This window comes from Pristiophorus japonicus, chromosome 21 (genome assembly GCF_044704955.1).
Source record: "Pristiophorus japonicus isolate sPriJap1 chromosome 21, sPriJap1.hap1, whole genome shotgun sequence".
In the NCBI taxonomy this organism is placed as follows: Eukaryota; Metazoa; Chordata; class Chondrichthyes; family Pristiophoridae; genus Pristiophorus; species Pristiophorus japonicus.
In genome coordinates, this window is record NC_091997.1 from 73684365 (window position 1) to 73707284 (window position 22920).

At 46.6% G+C, this 22920-nt stretch overlaps 1 protein-coding gene and 1 pseudogene across 50 annotated transcripts in view; both read left to right on the forward strand.

Moving 5' to 3' along the window:
• LOC139233716 (CUGBP Elav-like family member 4) overlaps positions 1-22920 on the forward strand; it is an 831346-nt gene that overhangs the window by 27203 nt on the left and 781223 nt on the right. The window lies entirely within an intron of this gene.
• LOC139234206 (U2 spliceosomal RNA) lies at positions 15837-16037 on the forward strand (annotated as a pseudogene).

Consider the following 22920-nt stretch of genomic DNA (forward strand, 5'->3'; position numbering starts at 1 on the left):
TATCTATGGTGGACTGGAGTATCCACCAAACATTGTGGTGGGACACAGCCTTGAACAAGATGTCCCCTCATTACACAGCCTGTGAACACGAGTCTCCTCCTATCTGACGTAAACAACTTCACAGCCCTGAGAGAGATTGAGTTCAGTTGATGATATTTCTATTGGATTCATGCCTTTGTTACCTCGAGACTTGACTACTCCAACGTACTCCTGGCTGGCCTCCCACATTCTACCCTACGTAAACTAGAGGTCATCCAAAGCTCGGCTGCCCCGTGTCCTAACTCGCACCAAATCCCACTCACCCATCACCCCCTGTGCTCGCTGACCTACATTGGCTTCCAGTTGAGCAATGCCTCGATTTTCAAAATTTTCATCCATGTTTTTAAATCCCTCCATGGCCTCGCTCCTCCCTAGCGCCATAATCTCCTTCAGCCCCATAACCCCACGAGATGTCTCCGCTCCTCAAATTCTGCCCTCTTGAGCATCCCTGATTATAATTGCTCCACCATTGGTGGCCGTGCCTTCTGTTGACTGGGTCCTCAGCTCCAGAACATTCTTTCGCTCTCGCGCTCGCTCTCTTTTCAGATGGTTGTGTGTTCAAATCCCACTCCAGGGACTTGAGCACATAAATCTAGGCTGACACTCCAGTGCTGTGCTGAGGGAGCGCCGCACTGTCGGAGGTGCCGTCTTTCAGATGAGACGTTAAACTGAACATTGTGGTGGGACATAGCCTTGAGCAAGATGTCCCCTCATTCACCATAGGCAGTACCTCAGAATCGAGGAAGACTTGCTTCCACTCCCAAAGTGAGTTCTTTGATGGCTGATCAGTCCGATACGAGAGCCACAGACCCTGTTACAGGTGGGACGGACATTCGTCGAGGGAAGGGGTCGGTGGGGCTGGTTTGCTGCGCGCTCCTTCTTCTGCCTGCGCTTGGCCTCTTGCTCTTTGCGTTGAGACTCGAAGAGCTCGACGCCCTCCCGGATGTGCTTTCTCCATCTCGGGCGGTCTGTGGCCAGAGTCTCCCAGGTGTCAGTGGTGATGTCGCACTTTACCAGGGAGGCTTTGAGGGTGTCCTTATAACGTTTCCGCTCCTTTGGCTCGTTTACCAAGAAGGAGCTCCGCATAAAGCATTTGCTTATGGAGTCTCGTATCTGGCATACGAACTATGTGGCCTGCCCAGCGAAGCTGATCGAGTGTGGTCAGTGCTTCAATACTAGGGATGTTAGCCTGGTCGAGGACACTGATGTTGGTGTGCCTGTCCTCCCAGGGGATTTGCAGGATCTTGCGGAGACATCGTTGGTGATATATCTCCAGCGACTTGAGTTGCCTTCTATACATTGTCCATTACACAGCCTGTGAACACCAGTCTCCTCCTATTTGATGGAGCCCTGAGAAAGATTGAGTTCAGCTGCGCTCTCAGGTAAAAGATCCCATGGAACTACTTGAAGAAGAGCAGGGGAGTTACCTTGAGTGTCCTGGCCACTATTTATCCCTCAATCAACATAACAAAAAACAGATTAACTGGTCATTATCAAATCGCTGTTTGTGGGAGCTTGCTGTGCGCAAATTAGTTGCCGCATTTCCCACACTCATTGGATGTGAAACGCTTTGGGATGTCCAGTGGTCATGAAAGGTGCAATATAAATACAAGTCTTTCTTTCTATTGATCTATCTATCTTGATTGATGAGGTGCATCATGAGGTATAGAAACATAGAAAATAGGTGCAGGAGGATGCCATTCAGCCCTTCGAGCCTGCACCACCATTCAATATGATCATAACTGATCATTCACCTCAGTACCCCTTTCCTGCTTTCTCTCCATACCCCTTAATCCCTTTAGCCGTAAGGGCCATATCTAACTCCCTCTTGAATATATCCACTGAACTGGCATCAACAACTCTCTGCATTAGGGAATTCCACAGGTTAACAACTCTCTGAGTGAAGAAGTTTCTCCTCATCTTAGTTCTAAATGGCTTACCCCTTATCCTTAGACTATGTCCCCTGGTTCTGGACTTCCCCAACATCGGGAACATTCTTCCTGCATCTAATCTGTCCAGTGCGGTGAGGATTTTATGTTTCTATGGGATCCCCTCTCCTCCTTCTAAACTCCAGTGAATACAGGCCCAGTCGATCTAGTCTCTCCTCATATGTCAGTCCCGCCATCCCAGGAATCAATCTGGTGAACCTTCGCTGCACTCCCTCAATAGCAAGAACGTCCTTCCTCAGATTAGGAGACCAAAACTGAACACAGTATTCCAGGTGAGGCCTCACTAAGGCCCTGTACAACTGCAGTAAGATCTCCCTGCTCCTATACTCAAATCCCCTAGCTATGAAGGCCAACATACCATTTGCCTTCTTCACCACCTGCTGTACCTGCATGCCAACTTTCAATGACTGATGTACCATGACACCCAGGTCTCATTGCACCTCCTCTTTTCCTAATCTGCTACCATTCAGATAATATTCTGTCTTTGTGTTTTTGCCCCAAAAGTGGATAACCTCACATTTATCCACATTATACTGCTTCTGCCATGTGTCTGCCCACTCAAATAACCTGTCCAAGTCAACCTGCAGCCTCTTAGCGTCCTCCTCACAGCTCACACCGCCGCCCAGCTTAGTGTCATCTGCAAACTTGGAGATATTACACTGAATTCCTTCATCTAAATCATTAATGTATATTGTAAATAGCTGGGGTCCCAGCACTGAGCCCTGCGGCATCCCACTAGTTACTGCCTGCCATTCTGAAAAGGACCCATTAATCCCGACTGTCTGCCAACCAGTTCTCTATCCACATCAGTACATTACCCCCAATTTCATGTGCTTTAATTTTGCACACTAATCTCTTGTGTAGGACCTTGTCAAAAGCCTTTTGAAAGTCCAAATACATCATATCCACTGGTTCTCCCTTGACCACTCTACTAGTTACATCCTCAAAAAAAATTCTAGAAGATTTGTCAAGCATGATTTCCCTTTCATAAATCCATGTTGGCTTGGACCAATCCTGTCACTGCTTTCCAAATGCGCTGCTATTTCATCCTTAATAATTGATTCCAACATTTTCCCCACTACTGATGTCAGGCTAACCAGTCTATAATTACCCGTTTTCTCTCTTCCTCCTTTCTTAAAAAGTGGTGTTACATTAGCTACCTTCCAGTCCCTAGGAACTGATCCAGAGTCGATACTGTTGGAAAATAATCACCAATGCATCCACTATTTCTAGGGCCTCTTCCTTAAGTACTCTGGGATGCAGACCATCAGGCCCTGGGGATTTATTGGCCTTCAATCCTATCAATTTCCCTAACATAATTTCCTACCTAATAAGGATTTCCTTCAGTTCCTCCTTCTTGCTAGGCTCTCGGTCCAGTAGTATTTTCGGAAGGTTATTTGTGTCTTCCTTCGTGAAGACAGAACCAAAGTATTTTTTTAACTGGTGCGCCATTTCTTTGTTCCCCATTATAAATTCACCTGAATCTGACTGCAAGGGACAGATGTTTGTCTTTACTAATCTTTTTCTCTTCACACATCTATAGAAGCTTTTGCAGTCAGTTTTTATGTTCCCGGCAAGCTTCCTCTCATACTCCTATTTTCCCTCTCCTAATTAAACCTTTTGTCCTCCTCTGCTGAATTATAAAATTCTCCCAGTCCTCAGGTTTGCTGCTTTTTCTGGCCAATTTATATGCCTCTCCCTTGGATTTAACAATCTTCTTAATTTTCCTTGTTCGCCAAGGTTGAGCCATCTTCCCCATTGAGCAGGAAATGCCATGATTGGGTTTTACAAGGCTGTGTATTGTCAGGAAAATACTAAAGTGGATAACGAATTCCATAGTTGAGGCCCTGTAAAAGAATAAGTTGGGAGTCAAAGACTGACTTTCATTGAGGTCTATTTGAACTCTGAGGAGGAGGAAGAGCATTTCCGACGATGCATCTGGAAGTTAGGAGGAACCAGCGAAGAAAGCTGGACATTGCAGTATTGATGAAGTAGATTTAATTTTACAAGTTGCCTCCAGCAGAGGTCTGTGTGTATAGAGTGCTTGTTCAGTTCAAGCCCTGGGCAGCAGAGCAACAATCAACAAAGCCTATAAAATGCTGAACGATACAACTGAAACAATAGAATTAAAAACAGGAGGAAGTTGCGACCAAGAGTCTAGTCAGACCACAGCTTGAGTACTGAGTCCAGTCCGGTTGCTGGGACACCAGGGAGACATTTAAGCGCTGGAGGCAGTGCAGGAATGAACCACACAGCTGACCCCTGGGCCGAAGTTATGTGGAGCGACTTGAGCTTCCCTGTCTGTGGTAATAGCAAAGGGAATGGAAAAGGTAGATTAGGAATATTGCTTTCAAGTTAAAATGTGAGACTGGGACAAGGGGACGTAGACTCAAACTAGTAAAAGGTAAAATTAGAATTGATGGCTGGCATTTTTCACACACTGATCAATGTGTGCATTAGACCTCAGCAAAATTGGAATGCTCCAGTCTATGATTCTATGCTGGCTCATGTTAGCCATGGATGAGGAAGGCCATTCCGTGCATTTTAACCCTCGAGTCCCCCATTGTAGCATTCCAATTTTGCTGAGGTCTAATGCACACATTGATCGGTGTGTGAAAAATGCCGGCCATCAATTCTAATTTTACCTTTTACTAGTTTGAGTCGAAGTCCTCTTGTCCCATTTTATATAGTGCCTTTCACGACCACCGGATGTCTCAAAGCACTTTGCAGCCAATGAAGTACTTTTGGAGTGTCGTAGTCACTGTTGTAATGTGGGAAATGCAGCAGCTAATTTGCGCACAGCAGTGTGATAATGACCATAGAATCTGTTTTTGTTACGTTGATTCAGAGATAAATATTGGCCCCAGGACACCGGGGATAACTCCCCTGCTCTTCTTCGAAATAGTGCCATGGGATCTTTTACGTCCACCTGAGAGAGCAGACGGGGCCTCGGTTTAATGGCACCTCTGGCAGTGCAGCGCTCCCTCAGCACTGCACTGGGAGTGTCAGCCTGGATTTTTGTGCTCCAGTTCTTAGAATGGGATTTGAACCCACGACCTTCTGACTCGGAGTACAGTGCAAAAAGACGTCATTCGGCCCATCGAGTCTGCGCCGTCTCTTTCGACGAGCAATCCAGTTAGTCCCACACCCCCTGCTCTTTCCCCATATCGTTGCTTCAAGTATTTATCTCATTCCCTTTTGAAGGCTGCTATTGAATCTGTATCCACCCTATCAGGCAGTGCATTCCAAATCCTAACCACTTGTTGCATAAAACAGTTTTCCCTCATGTAGGGCCGAATTTTGGCCATGATTTGCATCAATTTTTTTGGAGTAAGTTGTTTGTTCTGGCGCAAGTTTAAAAAATGCCATTTCCCCACCCCCCCCTCCCCGCCCCCCCCCCCCACCAAAATTTACTCCAGAGTAAGTCAGTTAGGTACGATTTTTTTTGGTTCAGTTTTTTTTTTCAAAAGTAGACGTTCCCAGACACTTACGCCAGTTTTGGCCATTTATGCCACTTTGGCCAGCTAAAACTTACTCCAAATCCACTTAGGTCACGAATGTGGCCAGCTCTGAAAAACATTGTGGGTAGTTAAGAAATCGGCGCAGGTTAGTACATTTAAAGCACCAAGACTTACAAAGCACTAAACAAAGGCCAAAAAGTAATAAGCAATGAATCAATAACAAATAAAAAAATAAAAGTCCTACTTTTATACCAGAATCAAGTTTTTTTTCGAAATAACCCCCACCACCCACATCAAATCTCGCTCTCTTGCTCGCTCTCGTGCTCTCGCTCTCTTTCTCCCCCACTGCCCCCCAAAATCAAAACTCTCAAGTACAACCATCAATGAATAAAAAATTAAGCTGAGATCCTACCTCAGCCTGGGAACTCAGAGGGCCGGCCAGCCGGTGCGGGCATCCCTTCGGCCGGGGATAGGAGCTGCGAGCATCGGGTCCTGTTCGCAGGACGTGCTGGGAGATCGGGAGCATGCGCGCAGACTTCACTACGCATGCGCGCAGGTGCCGGCACTGTTTTCGGCGCTGGCCTGTTGCTCCGCTCCCCCACTTCAGAATACACACCCTGCTGGGACTCTGGGGGCTCCGAAGAGCGGCCAGGATGGGGCGACTTTTTTTTCAGGCGCCGTTTCCAGCGCGCAAAGTCGCTGCACTTAAGGTAAGTGCGCCGAAAAAAGGGGGTTGGGCAAAACTGAGCCCGTAGTCTCTGGTTCTTTTTCTCATTATCTTAAATCTGTGCCCTCTCGTTATTGACCCTTCATCCATTGGAAACCGTTTCTCTTTATTTACTCTATCTAAATCATTGTGACGCAAGATCAGGGGTATAATGGACTCCGTTAACAGGAAGAAAGTATTGAGAAAACGCTATTGTGCAGAGAGCTGTGTGTGTGTGTACATATATCTCTCATCTATAAATCAATTCTAAAGCAAGGCCTCTGTTTTACAGAATCTAACAGTCTGTACACACACATACCCTATGTTCAGTTCCTATATAACCTCTGTTGATAAAGGTATCACGTTCCGGACTTGTTTCAGAGCTGGCACTCCCACCTCTTGAGTCATGGGTCATGGGTCCAAGCCTCACTCCAGAGATGTGAGTGCATGATCCAGGCTGCTGCTGGGGGAGTGCTGTGCTGCTGGGGGAGTGCTGTGCTGCTGGAGGTGCAGGGGGTATAAATTCACCTTGTGCGCTAAAGAATCGGCAGACCAATTTATATTCTGCCCAATTTTCTTTCCAAATGAAGTTGATAGAAAAGAGAATTTGGGCAAGGTGCAAAACTGGTTGCCAGTTTCTTTTCTTAGTGCGCGGGCACTATGACTCGGTTTTACAATTCAAAAATACTTCCCTGGCTGTGAAATGCTTTGGGACGTCTGAAGGTCCTAAATGCAAGTTTTTCCTCTCTTTTTCTCCTCTTCTCTTTTTTTTTTTCATTTTCTGCTCTCTCATTTTCTTCTCCTCGTTTACGCTTTCTCTTTTTTTTCCTCTTTTTTTTCCCTCTTTTTTTCTCTCTTTTTCTTTTTTTTTCTCTTTTTCTTTCACGCTCTCTTTCTCTTATTCTCTTTTTCTCTCTCGCTCCTTCCTTCCCCTCCTTTCTTTTTTCTACTTATTCTTTTACTTTCTCCTTTATTTTCTTTATCTTTTTTTTAATCACAGGATCTAACCATTAATCTTAAGGGGTTCAGAACTCTCTTAACTATTGTACAGAGGAATTTCATAGCGACACCTTACTAGTGTTTGTATGCTTCTATCCAACGGCATCATTTCAGCACCACTATCGGAGAAAACGCCATATGTGTTGTACACGACCACATGCTCTTAGCAGAGCTCTAACACTACGGTACATTTTACTCAAAGAGGGGCTGATGATTTGTTGAAAAAATTAGAATCCCCATCTTTCTTACACACACATCACTCATGCACTCGCACACTTGTATATCACGCAGGCACATACTCGTATATCACACTCGCAGGCACATACTCATATGGCACTTGTATATACATCATGCGCGCACTCGCACTCGTATATCACGCACGGGCACTCTCTCACTCATATATCACACTTGTATGCACACACTTGCGCACGAACACGGTATCCTGGAGCAGGTGGCAAGGGGGATGGGCACTGGGTAGCAGGTGTGAATGGGATGGATTCAAAACTTAGGGACCACCTCCCAAGATCAAAACACCAACGGTGTAAACGACTGAACACAGCTTTACGCTCCTCCTGTCCAATTCTCCCATCACCACTCTTCTGGAAAGCAAGTTCGATGACGTCAAGCCCATTAGATTACTGTGGAGTTCATACTGTGACTGGAGTTGACAACCTCGGCATTGCAAAGCTCCTGATTATGTTCCCTGAGAATATTTATTTCAGAATTATACCTTTAATTTGCCCCCCAGATCAAGACTCTGCCTGCTGTCAATTTGTGATTAATTGTCACTTGGTTTAGAATTGTTTTGTCGGAGGTGCAAACCATTTTAAGAAGGAATTAATTTTGAAACCAATATCTTGCTGATCAATCATGTGTTATGGCAACAACTAAATGAAGCAGCAGTAACAGAATAGGGCTCTGCTCCAATGTGACTTTACCATCAAATAGCGCGTGCTTTTCTCCGAGTGTTCCCTTGGCAAATGTAGCCATACCCTCGGGGACCGCTGCCATTTTTGGCACACTACGCGGAAACCCTCTGCAAATATTGGCACACTCTTGCTCTTTCTCCCTTTCCCCTCCACGCACCCCCCCCTCCCCCCTGCCACTTTACCCATTTTAATTTCTCAGACAGTGTCAACTCTCCAAAGGAAAAACAAAAGCAGTCACTGCAGCAACTATAAGTCGGGTGCCGGTTTTCTGGAGATGAGGCCTGAGGCCTAGCTCCGAGTGGGCCTCAGGCTGACGTCGCCTGCCGCGAATTGGCCTCCTGGAGGCCGTTTCCACGCGGGGGAAACCGGCCGCCAGTCGGCTATCTCGGCCCCCGTAAAAAGAAAGACTTGCATTTATATAGCGCCTTTCACGACCACCGGACGTCTCAAAGCGCTTTACAGCCAATGAAGTACTTTTTGGAGTGTAGTCACTGTTGTAATGTGGGAAACGCGGCAGCCAATTTGCGCACAGCAAGCTCCCACAAACAGCAGCAGCATCATCGGCAGACCCTCGAAATCGAGGAAGACTTGCTTCCACTCTGTGAGTTCTCAGGTGACTGTACAGTCCAATACAGGAATTACAGACTCTGTCACAGGTGGGGCAGACAGGGGTTGGAGGAAAGGGTGGGTGGGGAGTCTGGTTTGCCGCACGCTCCTTCCGCTGCCTGCGCTTGGTTTCTGCATGCTTTCGGCGACGAGACTCGAGGTGCTCAGCGCCCTCCCGGATGCACTTCCTCCGCTTAGGGTGGTCTTTGGCCAGGGACTCCCAGGTGTTGGTGGGGATGTTGCATTTTATCAAGGAGGCTTCGAGGGTGTCCTTGTAATGTTTCCTCTGCCCACCTGGGGCTCGCTTGCCATGAGGGCCACGAGCAGCAATGTGATAATGACCAGATAATCTTGTTCTAGTGATGTTGATTGAGGGATAAATATTGGTGGTTTTCGAAAATCAGCCCTTAAAAATTGGCCAGTTGAACGGGGGACCCAAGAGGATGATGGGATACCCATATGGACTGCACTCCACCGCGAGTTGGCACCTTCGGGAGTGGAGTGAGGAGAAATTGGCGGAAAAAGGGTGTGAGTGGGGGGATTATGGGAATATTTCCAACGAGCAAAGCTGCACGCGGTTTCTGTTCTATTTATTTAATTGCCGCAGCTTCTAAATAATGTCTGCTACTACCTTTCCTCGGAAGAGAGATCTTTTCATTTCATTTCTAATTTTTCCAATTCCTCTTGAGGTTTGCTGGTTTGATCACTGATAATTAGCGATAATGAGGATCTCCAAATAATTACAGCGGAAGTATTAGACACAGGCAATTTATAAAACATCACAGATGCAATTGTAAGGCTGTCATGCCAAAATTCAAGCAGACTTATTAAAAATGTCACCTCAGTTCTCTGCTGGTTTTTCCAGCCTGCACTAAAGTGTACAGGAGGCCATTGACCACTCTAAGCCTGAGGTGGTGCTATCTTGTCAACTGGAACTATCTACTTTAATCCCATTTACATTGCTCTTCCGCCCACCACATCCTTTTTTAATATTCTTGCTTTTCAAACTCTGATCCAATTCTCTCTCAAATGAAACGCATATTCTCTGCCTCAAATCCACTTGTGGCGAAGAATTATGCATTTTGCTACCAGGGGGAAAAATTGTCAGCCTGCCAAAGAAGTTGCAGTTGTTTGAAGATTGACCCTCTTCCAAGTCTCCTCTCTCTCTCTTGTGGGTCTGTTGGAGGAGGCTGATTGGGAGAAAGAGGTGGTTGGTTTGGCATAACTGTACCAAAACCCAGGGATCGCTAAAACAAAAAGCATCTTGAGATTACTTGAATTCAATACCAGACCTCCCCACCCCATCCACCATTCCAGGTGCACTCTTTACTCTGTTACCATTCGAGCTTCTCCCCCACGCCCCACCCCCTCCCCCCATCACGCCCAGCTATCCCCTTGCTCCAAAGAGGCCAATTTGTGTGCCCAATATGATGCTGAGCTTTCCAGAGCAGATAATTCTCATTTGTCTCACTTTGCTCGCTCGCACGCTCTTTTTCTCTCGCGCTCTCTTTCTCTCGCGCTCTCTCTCTTTTCACACTCGCTCGCGCTCTCTCTCTGTCTCTCTCTCTGACTCTCTCTCTCTGTCTCTCTCTCTGACTCTCTCTCTTTGTCCCTCTCTCTCTGTCCCTCTCTCTCTCCGTCCCCGGTCCAGATGGCGACACCATTCCTCACCATGAAATTGCACCTGTTGAGAGGAAGGGGAAAGTTGAATGTGGATTATTTTTCTCAAGCTATTAAATGACCATTTCGTGAGATTCCAAATTCTTGTAGCTGTAGGTTCAGGGGTCAGACAACCAACCTCCCCATTCTAGTCTAACGATTGCTATTGTTTAAGCCCCGAACCCCCATCACCCCTTCCTCCTGATAACAGATTCCATGAATACATTAAAACACCATTATCCCTCTCCTGGATCATGAACCACCCCAAATCATCAGATCTACACTGGCTTTATCTCGAGCTCGGTCAAAAAAATAGAATTGAACATCAGCGAGTTAGTGAGTACTGACAGGCCACTCAACCACAAGGGACAGCATACAAAAACCTGTTTCTGTCCTTCATAACAACATAAGATACAGGAGCAGGACTAGGCCATTTGGCCCCTCGAGCCTGCTCCACCATTCAATAAGTTCATGGCTGATCTTCTTCTACCTCAACTCCACTTTCCCACCTGATCCCCATATCCTTTGGTTCCCTTCGTATCCAAAAAATCTATCGATCTCTGCCTTGAATATACTCAACGACTGAGCCTCCACAGCCCTCTGGGATAGAGTATTCCAAAGATTCACCACCCTCTGAGTGAAGAAAGTTCTCCTCGTCGTCTCGTTGTGTATTGGCTTCAAAAGCAGGAAACGTCTCCTCATCCTGATTGGCGGGTAATTATAGTTCTTCATCTTCACATTCGGCTTCATTCAAAAAGAAATGTTTCCAATTATTTTCCCAGTGCATTGTCAGAAATATGTATCAAATACTGTCGATCCCGGCGCTGTTGAGCCTGTTTAATTGGTGGTTAATGGGGGCTTTAAAGAGAATCTTGCTGGCCGAGGGTATCGATTAGCGAGACTGGGTGTAAAAGCCATTAGGCTTATGACAGAAAGCTCGTGTGTGGCAGCCTCTAATCCATTCTTTCAACCCGACTAATTACCATGAAACTGCTTGATAATTGGAAACTCTTAAATATGGCCTTTTCATCGGTATCTGTCTCGCATCAGACCGAAGTTCAGACTAATCAAATTCCCGGAATTGAAAAGCTTGACATTTGGTCATTTTAACCCTTTGTCTGTCTCTTCTCGTTCGCTCTCTTCTCGTTCGTTCGCTCTCTCCCTCTCTCTCCGGGTCGCCTGTGCATTGATGAAGGATCAATTACCAGGCGGGCATGGCGTTCACTTTAGCTGCTGAATTCCAAGCTTGCTGCGCAGAGCACGGCAGTTCACTCTTCCTTCATTCTGTTGTTGGCCGTTTGACGTAACGTTGTGCAAACCGGTGACTGTTGATCGAAAGCTCCTGTCCTTACGAATGCAACCGAGGAACGTGTTTCTCGATTATCGCCTGCCCTCTTCTGAAGGCGCCGACTCTTCCTGGGTAGAAGGAAAGAAATGCATTTATATATAGCGCCTTTCTCCAGCTCAGGGCATCCCCAAGCGCTTTACAGCCAATGAAGTACATTTGAAGTGTAGTCACTGTTGTAATGCGGCAGCAAGCTCCCGTAAACAGTAATGAAATAATGAGCAGATTTTTTTTTTAAATGTTGATTGAGAGATCAATATCAAGGACACTGAAGATGACTCCCTTTCCCTTCTTTGAAATAGTGCCGTGGGATCTTTTACATCCACCTGAGTGGGCAGACGGGGCCTCAGTTTTTTCCACAAGGCAGCACCTCCTAGATTTTTGTTGCTCTGAAATGGGGTTTGAATCCAAACCCTTCCAACTGAGAGCTGAGAGTGCGGCCCACTGAGCCACAGTTGACACAAACGGGGGTGTTGGTGGTGGTGGCGATATAGCTGCTCCCTAAATCTTGTGCTCAAATCAACGAGTGGGACATACGGTGCCATACGATATAAATTTTTAAAAATTATCACTACAGCTTGGAAATGGGGCCTTGGTTTAACAGCGGCCCTTGACATTCAATGGCATTATCATCGCCGAGTCCCCACCATCAACATCCTGGGGGTCATCATTGGCCAGGTACTTAACTGGACCAGCCACATAAATACTGTGGCAACAAGAGCAGGTCAGAGGCTGGGTATTCTGCGGTGAGTGTCTCACCTCCTGACTCCCCAAAGCCTTCTACCATCTACAAGGCACAAGTCAGCAGCGCGATGGAATACTCCCCACTTGCCTGGATGAGTGCAGCTCCAACAACATTCAAAGCTCGACACCATCCAGGACAAAGCAACCCGCTTGATTGGCACCCCATCCACCACCTTCAACATTCACTCCCTCCACCACCGGCGCACCGTGGCTGCAGTGTGCACCATCTACAAGATGCACTGCAGCAACTCGCCAAGACATCTTCAGCAGCATCTCCCAAACCCGCGACCTCTACCACCTAGAAGGACAAGGGCAGCAGGCGCATGGGAACGCCACCACCTCCATATTCTCCTCCACTGCATTGCTACCAGTTTGGTTAGCCCCATCAATATGTAGATTAAAGTCGCCCATGATAACTGCTGTACGTTTATTGCACACGTTCCTTATTTCTTGTTTGATGCTGTCCCCAACGTCACTACTACTATTTGGTGGTCTGTACACAATTCCCACTAGCGTTTTCTGCCCCTTGGTACTCTGCAGCTCCACCCATACCAATTCCACATCATCCAGGCTAATGTCCCTCCTTACTATTGCATTGATTTCCTCTTTAACCAGCAATGCCACCTCACCTCCTTTTCCTTTCTGTCTATCCTTCCTAAATGTTGAATACCCCTGGATGTTGAGTTCCCAGCCTTGGTCACCCTGGTGCCATGTCTCCGTGATGCCAATTACATCATATCCGTTAACTGCTATCTGCACAGTTATTTCGTCCACCTTATTCTGAATACTTCTCTCATTGAGGCACAGACCCTTCAGGCTTGTCTTTTTAACACACTTTGCCTCTTTAGAATTTTACTGTAAAGTGGCCCTTTTTGTTTTTTTCCTTGGGTTTCTCTGCCCTCCACTTTTACTATTCTTCTTTCTATCTTTTGCTTCTGCCTTCATTTTATTTCCTGCTGTCTCCCTGCATAGGTTCCCATTCCCCTGCCATGTTAGTTTGACTCCTCCCCAACAGCACTAGCAAACACTCCCCATAGGACATTGATTCTGGTCTTGCCCAGGTGCAGACTGTCTGGTTTATACTGGTCCCACCTCCCCCAGAACCGGTTCCAATGTTCCAGGAATTTGAATCCCTCCCTTGTGAACCACTCCTCAAGCCACGTATTCATCTGAGTTATCCTGCGATTCCTACTCTGACTAGCACGTGGCACTGGTAGCAATCCTGAGATTACTACTTTTGAGGTCCTACTTTTTAAATTTAGCTCCTAGCTCCCTAAATTCGAATTGTAGGACCTCATCCCATTTTTTTTTAACCAATATCGTTGGTACCTATATTCACCATGACAACTGGCTGTTCACCCTCCATTTTCAGAATGTCCTGCACCCGCTCCGAGACATCGTTGACCCTTGCACCAGGGAGGCAATGTACCATCCTGGAGTCTCGGTTGCGGCTGCAGAAACGCCTATCTAGTCCTCTTACAATTGAATCCCCTATCACTATAAGCTCTCCCACTCTTTTTCCTGCCCTCCTGTGCAGCAGAGCCACCCACGGTGCCATGAACTTGGCTGCTGCTCTCCCCTGATGAGTCATCCCCATCAACAATACCCAAAGTGGTGTATCTGTTTTGCAGGGGGATGATCACAAGGGACCCCTGCACTACCTTCCTTGCACTGCTCTTCCTGTTGGTCACCCATCCCCTAACTGGCTGTGTACCTTTAATCTGCAGTAAGACCAACTCGCTAAACATGCTATTCACGTCATTCTCAGCATTGTGAATCCACCACTTTTTAAAAAAGGAGGGAGAGAGAAAACGGGTAATTATAGAGCGGTTAGCCTGACATCAGTAGTGGGGAAAATGTGGGAATCAATCATTAAGGATGAAATAGCAACGCATTTGGAAAGCAGTGGCAGGATCGGTCCAAGTCAGCATGGATTTATAAAAGGGAAATCATGCTTGACGAATCTTCTGGAAGTTTTTGAGGATGTAACTAGCAGAGTGGACAAGGGAGAATCTGTGGATGTGGTGTATTTGGACTTTCAAAAGGCATTTGACAAGGCCCCGCACAAGAGATTGGTGTGCAAAATCAAAGCACATGGTACTGGGGGTAATGTACTGACGTGGGTAGAGAACTGGTTGGCAGCCAGGAAGCAGAGAGTTGGGATAAACGGGTCCTTTTCAGAATGGCAGGCAGTGACTAGTGGAGTGCCGCAGGGCTCAGTGCTGGGACCCCAGCTATTTACAATATACATTAACGATTTAGATGAAGGAATTGAATGTAATATCTCCAAGTTTTCAGATGACACTAAACTGGGTGCCGGTGTGAGCTATGAGGAGGACGCTAAGAGGCTGCAGGGTGACTTGGACAGGTTAGGTGAGTCTGCAAATGCATGGTAGATGCAGAATAATGTGGATAAATGTGAGGTTATCCACTTTGGGGGCAAAAACATGAAGGCAGAATATTATCTGAATGACAGCAGATTAGGAAAAGGGGATGTGCAACGAGACCTGGGTGTCATGGTTCACCAGTCATTGAAAATTGGCAGGCAGGTACAGCAGGCGGTGAAGAAGGCAAATGATATGTTGGCCTTCATAGCTAGGGGATTTGAGTATAGGAGCAGGGAGGTCCTACTGCAGTTTTACAGGGCCTTGGTGAGGCCTCACCTGGAATATTGTGTTCAGTTTTGGTCACCTAATCTGAGGAAGGATGTTCTTGCTATTGAGGGAGTGTAGCAAAGGTTCACCAGGCTGATTCCCGGGATGGCTGGACTGACGTATGAGGAGAGATTGGATCAACTGGGCCTTTATTCACTAGAGTTTAGAAGGATGAGAGGGGATCTCATAGAAACGTATAAGATTCTGATGGGTCTGGACAGGTTAGATGTGGGAAGAATGTTCCCGATGTTGGGGAAGTCCAGAACAAGGGGACATAGTCTTAGGATAAGGGGTAGGCCATTTAGGACTGAGATGAGGAGAAACTTCTTCACTCAGTGAGTTGTTAACCTGTGGAATTCCCTGCTGCAGAGAGTTGTTGATGCCAGTTCGTTGGATATATTCAAGAGGGAGTTAGATATGGCCCTTACGGCTAAAGAGATCAAGGGGTATGGAGAGAAAGCAGGAAAGAGGTACTGAGGGAATGATCAGCCATGATCTTATTGAATGGCGGTGCAGGCTCGAAGGGCCGAATGGCCTACTCCTGCACCTATTTTCTATGTTTCTATAAGTCACACACCATCCTGACTTGGAAATATATCGGCCGTTCCTTCATCATCGCTGGGTCAAAATCCTGGAACTCCCTCCCTAACAGCACTGTGGGAGCACCTTCACCACACGGACTGCAGCTGTTGAAGAATGCGGCTCACCACCACCTTCTCAAGGGGCAATTGGGGATGGGCAATAAATCGCTTCTCGGCCTTTTGGCTAAGATCATGCGTAACTGACCTGACCAAGGAGTAACCATGACCCCAACGTGGTTCTCCCTGGATCAGGAAGGTGATTCTCCTATGCTTTTTGGAAATAGGAGGTGTGTGGGGGGCCTGACCCATCCACCTCCATGGCACGAACCTGGTATTGCAGTACTTCCAGGAACGGTGCTTGGGCTCTAGGCCTTTTGGCTAAGAGCATTGGCGCAGGGTGATCCTTGATGTGTGCAAGGTGACCTCTGGCGTTTGTGATCTGACAAAGAATTGGAAAGATTGGCAACGAATTTAAAAAAAAAATGCTGACCTTGCCAGCGACGCCCATATCCCATGAACGAATTTAAAAAAACACTAATTTAAAAGCTGGCACCTGTGGCACTGCCTCCATCATCATCATCATCATAGGCAGTCCCTCGAAATCTAGGAAGACTTGCTTCCACTCCAAAAGTGAGTTCTCAGGTGACTGTACAGTCCAATACGGGAATTACAATCTCTGTCACAGGTGGGACAGATAGTCGTTGAAGGAAAGGATGGGTGGGACTGGTTTGCCACACGCTCTTTCCATTGCCTGCGCTTGATTTCTGCATGCTCTCGGCGACGAGACTCGAGGTGCTCAGCGCCCTCCCGGATGCTCTTCCTCCACTTAGGGGGTTCTTTGGCCAGGGACTCCCAGGTGTCGGTGGTGATGTTGCACTTTATCAAGGAGGATTTGAGGGTGTCCTTGAAGCACTGGACGATGAACCCAAACCCTGAGGTGGGATTGGAATCCGCAACCTTCTGATTCCGAGCTGCAAACGCCAGCAAGTGAGCCAAGTTGGCACTAGGTTGGTCTGTATGGCTTTGTGCTCCACTGGTTTTAAAAAAAAAAAGACTTGGTTTTGTATAGCAGACCATCAGTTTGATGGGGAACGATCAGATTTCTTTTAATACATTTGCTTTTCCCCTCGGTCTTTGGATCCTAACCACTTAATTTCAGGTGTTCTGTATTCAGCTGATCGCTTGTCTCTGACGGAGAAACAATTCAAACCAGTTTCAAAAAAAAAATGATAGTTCACTTGCGCGTTTGCAATATAACAATAGATGGAGGACAGACAGTTACAAGGCAGTAATTCAATCGAGCAGGTTTGGTAATGCCATACACGATGGGAACCACGCTTAGAGTTTGGGGATGGGAGTTTATAGAGATCTGTGTTCACAGAACCCTGAGATTGAATTACTGTTTTACACTCACCGCTAATTATTTGTAGGGGTATGGTAGCATAGTGGTTATGTTGCTGAACTAGTAATCTGGAGGCCTGGACTAATAATTCACGAGACGTGAGTTCAAATTTCACAACAGCAGCAATTTAAATTCAGTTAATTAAATAAATCTGGAATTTAAAAGGGAAAAAAGCTAGTATGACCATGAAACTACCAGGTTGTCAGGGGAAAAACCCAACTGGTTCACTAATGTCCTTTTTTTTTAGGGAAGGAAATCTGCCGTCCTTACCCGGTCTGGCCTATGTGACTCCAAACCCACAGCAATGTGGCTGACTCTTAACTGCCCTCTGAAATGGCCCAGCGAGACACTCCGTTGTACCGAACCGCTCCGACAAAGTCAGCACACACGGATTGCAGCGGTTCAAGAAGGCAATTCTCAAGGGGCAATTAGGGATGGGCAATAAATGCCGGCCTTGCCAGCGACGCCCACATCCCGTGAATGAATAAATTTAAAAATGAAACTTTTCACCATTCTCTGGCAGATACATTGAGCATGGTGGAGTCAGCACTATGTTATTTTAAATAGAATTCTAAGGAGTCATCATTTATATAGTGCCTTATTACACTGACATTTTTTTCTAAGCACCTCACACAAAAGGTTACTTCGTTATTGGAGCAATTTAGGCCGGGTCTCCTGGGGCTAGATTTTCCATTGGGATCACCCACTTACCACCCATTTAACCACTGAGATTGAGTTTAACGCCCATATTTGATCAAAAATGGAAACTAGCACCCAATTATCGCTTATTTATCGCTAGCATAACTTTTGTCATACAGTTGACGCCGAGAATTAGCTGAACCGCTCACCCATATTTTTTTTAAATTCTGACGCCCTCACGCGTGCACCGCCCAGAAGACCGTTTATAATGGAATCCCCGCCTGCGCCGAACGGCCGTTGCTATGGACGCCGGCCTTGCACGATGGAATAAATTGCTATCGCCCATTTCACATCGCTATGGCTCATGCCCAATTTTAAAAAAATGGAAACTAGCGGGTTTAAAATGGGCGATATTCCGGCCATCGCGAAAAAAATATTAGCACTAACGCCGGAAATATCGCCCATTTTTGGGCGATCTGGACAACGATGCAAATCTAGCCCAAGGAGAATTATCTGCACTTTTTTTTTTCTCCAATAGTCCCCTGAGTGAAAGACCTTCAATTTTCACCTGAATAGTCAGAAGGAACCTTGGTTTTAGTGTATCAACAACTTCTTCAATCTTCTGCCAGTGCATCAGATTGTGAGTTCAAACGCTGCCTTAGGACTCATTCTGAATCAGACAGCATGGTATGGGATGCTGAGGGTGTGTGATGTCACAAGGTTCCAGCACTATTGTACTCTGTGGTAAATATACTGTATATTATATGTTCAATTACATATGTGTGCTTGAGTCTGTTTTTGTTCATTCTTGAAACGTGGGCTTGAGAATGCAAGTTGCCACTTCAGAAGGCACTTAAGAATCAACCACATTGCTGTGGGTCTGGAGTCTCACATAGCCCAGACCGGGTAAGGACGGCAGATTTCCTTCCCTAAAGGGCATTGGCGAACCAGATGAGCTTTTACGACAATCCGACATCTTCATCCATGCCCTTGTTGCCTCTAGACTTGATTATTCCAACGCACTCCTGGCTGCCCCCCCCCCCCACCACATTCTACCCTACGTAAACTAGAGGTGATCCAAAACTCGGCTGCCCCGTGTCCTAACTCGCATCGAGTCCTGCTCACCCATCACCACCTGTGCTCGCTGACCTACATTGGCACCCGGTTAAGCAAAGCCTCGATTTCAAAATTCTCATGCTTTGTCTTCAAATCCCTCCACAGCCTCGCTCTCTCCCTATCTCTGTAATCTCCTCCAGCCCCACAACCTCCCCCCCGCCCCCACCTCGAGATGTCTGCGCTCCTCTAATTCTACCCTCTTGCCACCACCCATGCCCCCGCCAGCAAGATCGAACCAACTCCCTCAACCCACAGACATGCGTTGCTTCTCCCATCTGCATAACCTGATGCAGTCTTGCCCTTCCCGGGGGCTTTGTATCGTTTTTCCTAGTTAAGCCTTTGACGCCCCCCCAATCACGTTTCTATTTAAATGTGACCGATGAGGTCGCTCCTGGTCATCGGGGACATCATTTAGTTTCATATTTAAACAGTGAGAGTCCATTTATTGTGCGTCTCCTTCAAATTTTAAGATCAAAAAATAACTCTGGGCTTTTGATATGATCGCAGTGAGGGATCGGAGATGAACACGGGGAAATTAATATTTCCATGTCTCCATCCAAGATGCAATGGAAAGGTCATATTTAGGTTACGGCTATAATTAGGGCCACTGTTTTTGCAGTGATTTGAATAAGTCAAATTCCTTCCTTATTACATGGATTTCTGGGATCTATAATTGGTATTTTAAGGATCATGTTCCACAATTCCGTCCATTTTCTTTGCCTGCCAGTGACCTCCGTCATAATGAGCTGTGCATATTAATTCTGCTCCCTGGTGCTGATGGGCCTAATGTCACCATCAGTCCCTCTGTTTAATAAACGGAATTATCATTAACTTGCAATGCACAGCGCATATTAATTCAACCCCCCCTTGCATCAGTCCTCAGTAACTCCTCCAAACCAGTTTTTGCATCAGTGCCATTATAATTAACCTTGACCTTATTCCCCCCCCCCTCCCCCGCCCACATTTCTGTTGATTTATACAGGTTTTTTTCATTTTTCGTTTATAAATAATTTATGGCATCATGTATCGCTAATGGAATTTTTTTTTTAAACTTTACCAACTGGTGGTTGACAACTCTGAACAGGCATATTCCTGGAGGGTTCATCACATGACCTCCCATGGCTCAGTGGGTAGCACTCACGCCTGAGACTGAAGGTTGTGGGTTCGAGTCCCACTCCAGGGACTTGAGCACATAAAGCTAGGCTGATGCTCCCAGTTGCAGTGCTGGGGGAGCACCGCACTGTCGGAGGTGCCGTCTTTCGGATGAGACGGTAAACCGAGGCCCCGTCAACATTAACGGGGAGAATAAGTCCTGCTCCTGACCAATGGACAGTATCTCCTGCTGAAAGGCACATGTGCGTGCGGATAGTTGGGGACAGTCAGAACGATCCTGGAAATACACTCGGTTTAGGCTCCGAGGAAGAGAATGACGACTTGGGCAAGGTATGGGAGGGGGTTGGAACCTGTGACCAAACCCAACCCCAAATGTATCCCCATCTTGTGAGGGGAGGTGGGGAGAAGTATGGGAAAGGTTAGAAACTTGTGAGGAGTTAATGACAGTCGATTATAACCTCCTGTTCTCAACTATTTTGGGGGCCCGGACTCCGTTAAAGAATTACTCCATTTCTGCTTTATGTGAAATGGAACTCTTACTGAAAGACTTGCATTTCTATAGCGCCTTTTGTGTTCTCAGGACGTCCCAAAGTGCTTTACTGCCTGTGAGTTCCTTTTTGAAGTGTAGTCACTGCTGTAATGTCAGAAGCACAATGATGTCCCACAAACAGCAAAGTGATAATGACCGGAACATTCTGTTTTCGGTAATGTGGATTGAGGGATAAATATTGGCCAGGACACCGGGGAGAGCTCCCCTGCTCTTCGTCGAAATAGTGCCGCACCATCTTTTACGTCCACCTAAGAGGGCAGACGGAGCCTCGGTTTAACGTCTCATCCGAAAGACGGCACCTCCGACAGTGCGGCATTCCCTCAGCACTGCACTGGAGCTTCAGCCTAGATTTTTGTGCTCAAGCCCCTGGAGTGGGACTTGAACCCACAACCGTCTGACTCAGAGGCGAGGTTGCTGCCCCCTGAGCCGCAGCTGACACATTACATGTGGCTGACGTGGATAAATCCTGGCGCGATTTAACACCAATCAGAGGCAGAGTTGAGCTCCCCGTACCTCAAACGCAAGAGCGTACCTATATTAACTTGAGAATTTTCCATTTCTCTTACTAAGCAGAATCTGCCTGCAAATTTCCAATTTAGTATCAACTTAACGACTGCTTTGAGCTCTGAATTGTTGGCCGACTGGGAACTCGCTTGATCTAATAATACAACTGCGAATGTACAAATTCTGAAGGGAGAAAGCCTGATGAGTCAGTCAGCCTCTGAACGAGGAAGTTCAGGTTAAAGTTGTCATCGGCACTGGTCAGGATCCGAGTGGAGATTGAACAGAACTCGTTTGGCTCTTGGAATCATGGATTCTTGCAGCACAGAAAGAGACAATTCATGCTTGTGCCGGCTCTTTGAAAAAGCAATCCAATTAGTCCCATTCCCCTGATCTTTCTCCCTGCAATTTTTAATTTTCTCCCCTTCAAGTACTTATTCAAGTCATCATAGGCAGTCCCTTGTAATCGAGGAAGACTTGCTTCTACTCTTAACATGAGTTATTAGGTGGCTGCACAGTCCAATACGAGACCCACAGTCCCTGTCACAGGTGGGACAGATAGCCGTTGAAGGAAAGGGTGGGTGGGACTGGTTTGCCGCACGCTCCTTCTGCTGCCTGCGCTTGATTTCTGCACGCTCTCGGGGATGAGACTCGAGGTGCTCAGCGCCCTCCCGGATGCACTTTCTCCACTTAGGGCAGTCTTTGGCCAGGGACTCCCAGGTGTCGGTGGGGAATTTGCACTTTATCAAAGTCCACGAGGCCTGACTGGCTGAAAGCTGTCCCATATCAGTATCGCAAGGATATTGGCCCTGAAATTCCGACCACCCCGGCTCCCCAGTGCGCAATGTGCATGCACTGGAAACCGACATTTCCGATCTGTTATGTTTCTGGCTTGACAGATGGTAGCCAGATCAGGAGCGAGGACACTTGTAAGTGTAAATCTCCGATAGTTACGCTTACAAATGTCTTCAAAAATCTTGCGCTTGAAAAAGCAGGTGAATTCTGAAGGGAGAAAGCCTGGTGAGTCAGTCAACCTCTGAACTAGAAAGATAGGCTCGTAGTTCACAGGCGCAAGTGTTTTAAAAAAAACACACAAACATCGAAAAATAAAGTTATTAAAGCATATTTTATTATTAAAAACCCTCCCCACAACGGTAAGTTTATTTAAAAACGTTTTTAAAAAATCAGGAAATTATTTTTTTTAAAGACATTAATAACTTTAATTTAAATGAATGTAGTGTAATTATTTTCCATTTTCTGGGTGTTTGGGGCTGTGTTTTGGGTGTTTCGGGCTCTATCACAATCATAGTAATCGGAGTTTAGGACCCTCCGGAACTCTTATTACTATGATACCTTACCTGATTGGCTGCCCAGAGCCATGTGACTCCAGCTCGAGGCCTGTTGACGCGTCGATGTGCACGCGTTGCGACTGGCAGGCAGGAGAGGCCTCAGCATCGGAAAGTCGAACGTGGGCAGCAGCTTAAAGTAGGTGCGTATTTTTTCTCTCAAATGGCCGTGGGAAGGCCAAACCGGAATTTCAGGGCCAATATCGCTAATATATTTTTAAAAAAATGTTACCAACTAATGGTTGCTAACTCTGGATGGACATATTCCTGGAGGTTTCATCCCATGACCTCCCGTGACTCGGTGGGTAGCACTCTCGCCTGTGTCGGAAGGTTGTGGGTTCAAGTCCCACTCCAGAGACTTGAGCACATAAATCTAGGCTTCGTTGCAAACCGTGGCTCAAATTCAGACGCGGGCTTTGTGGGTATTTGAGCCTGTCCCTCGGACCTGCTTGTAAGGTGGGCTGGTCTGTGGTTTCTGACAGAGATTGACCATGAACGCTGGCTCCTTGCCTCGAGTTGGCAGAGGTTTTTTGATGTAGCTTTCATGTGACCGAAGAGCATTGAGTTATTGTCGAAAATCT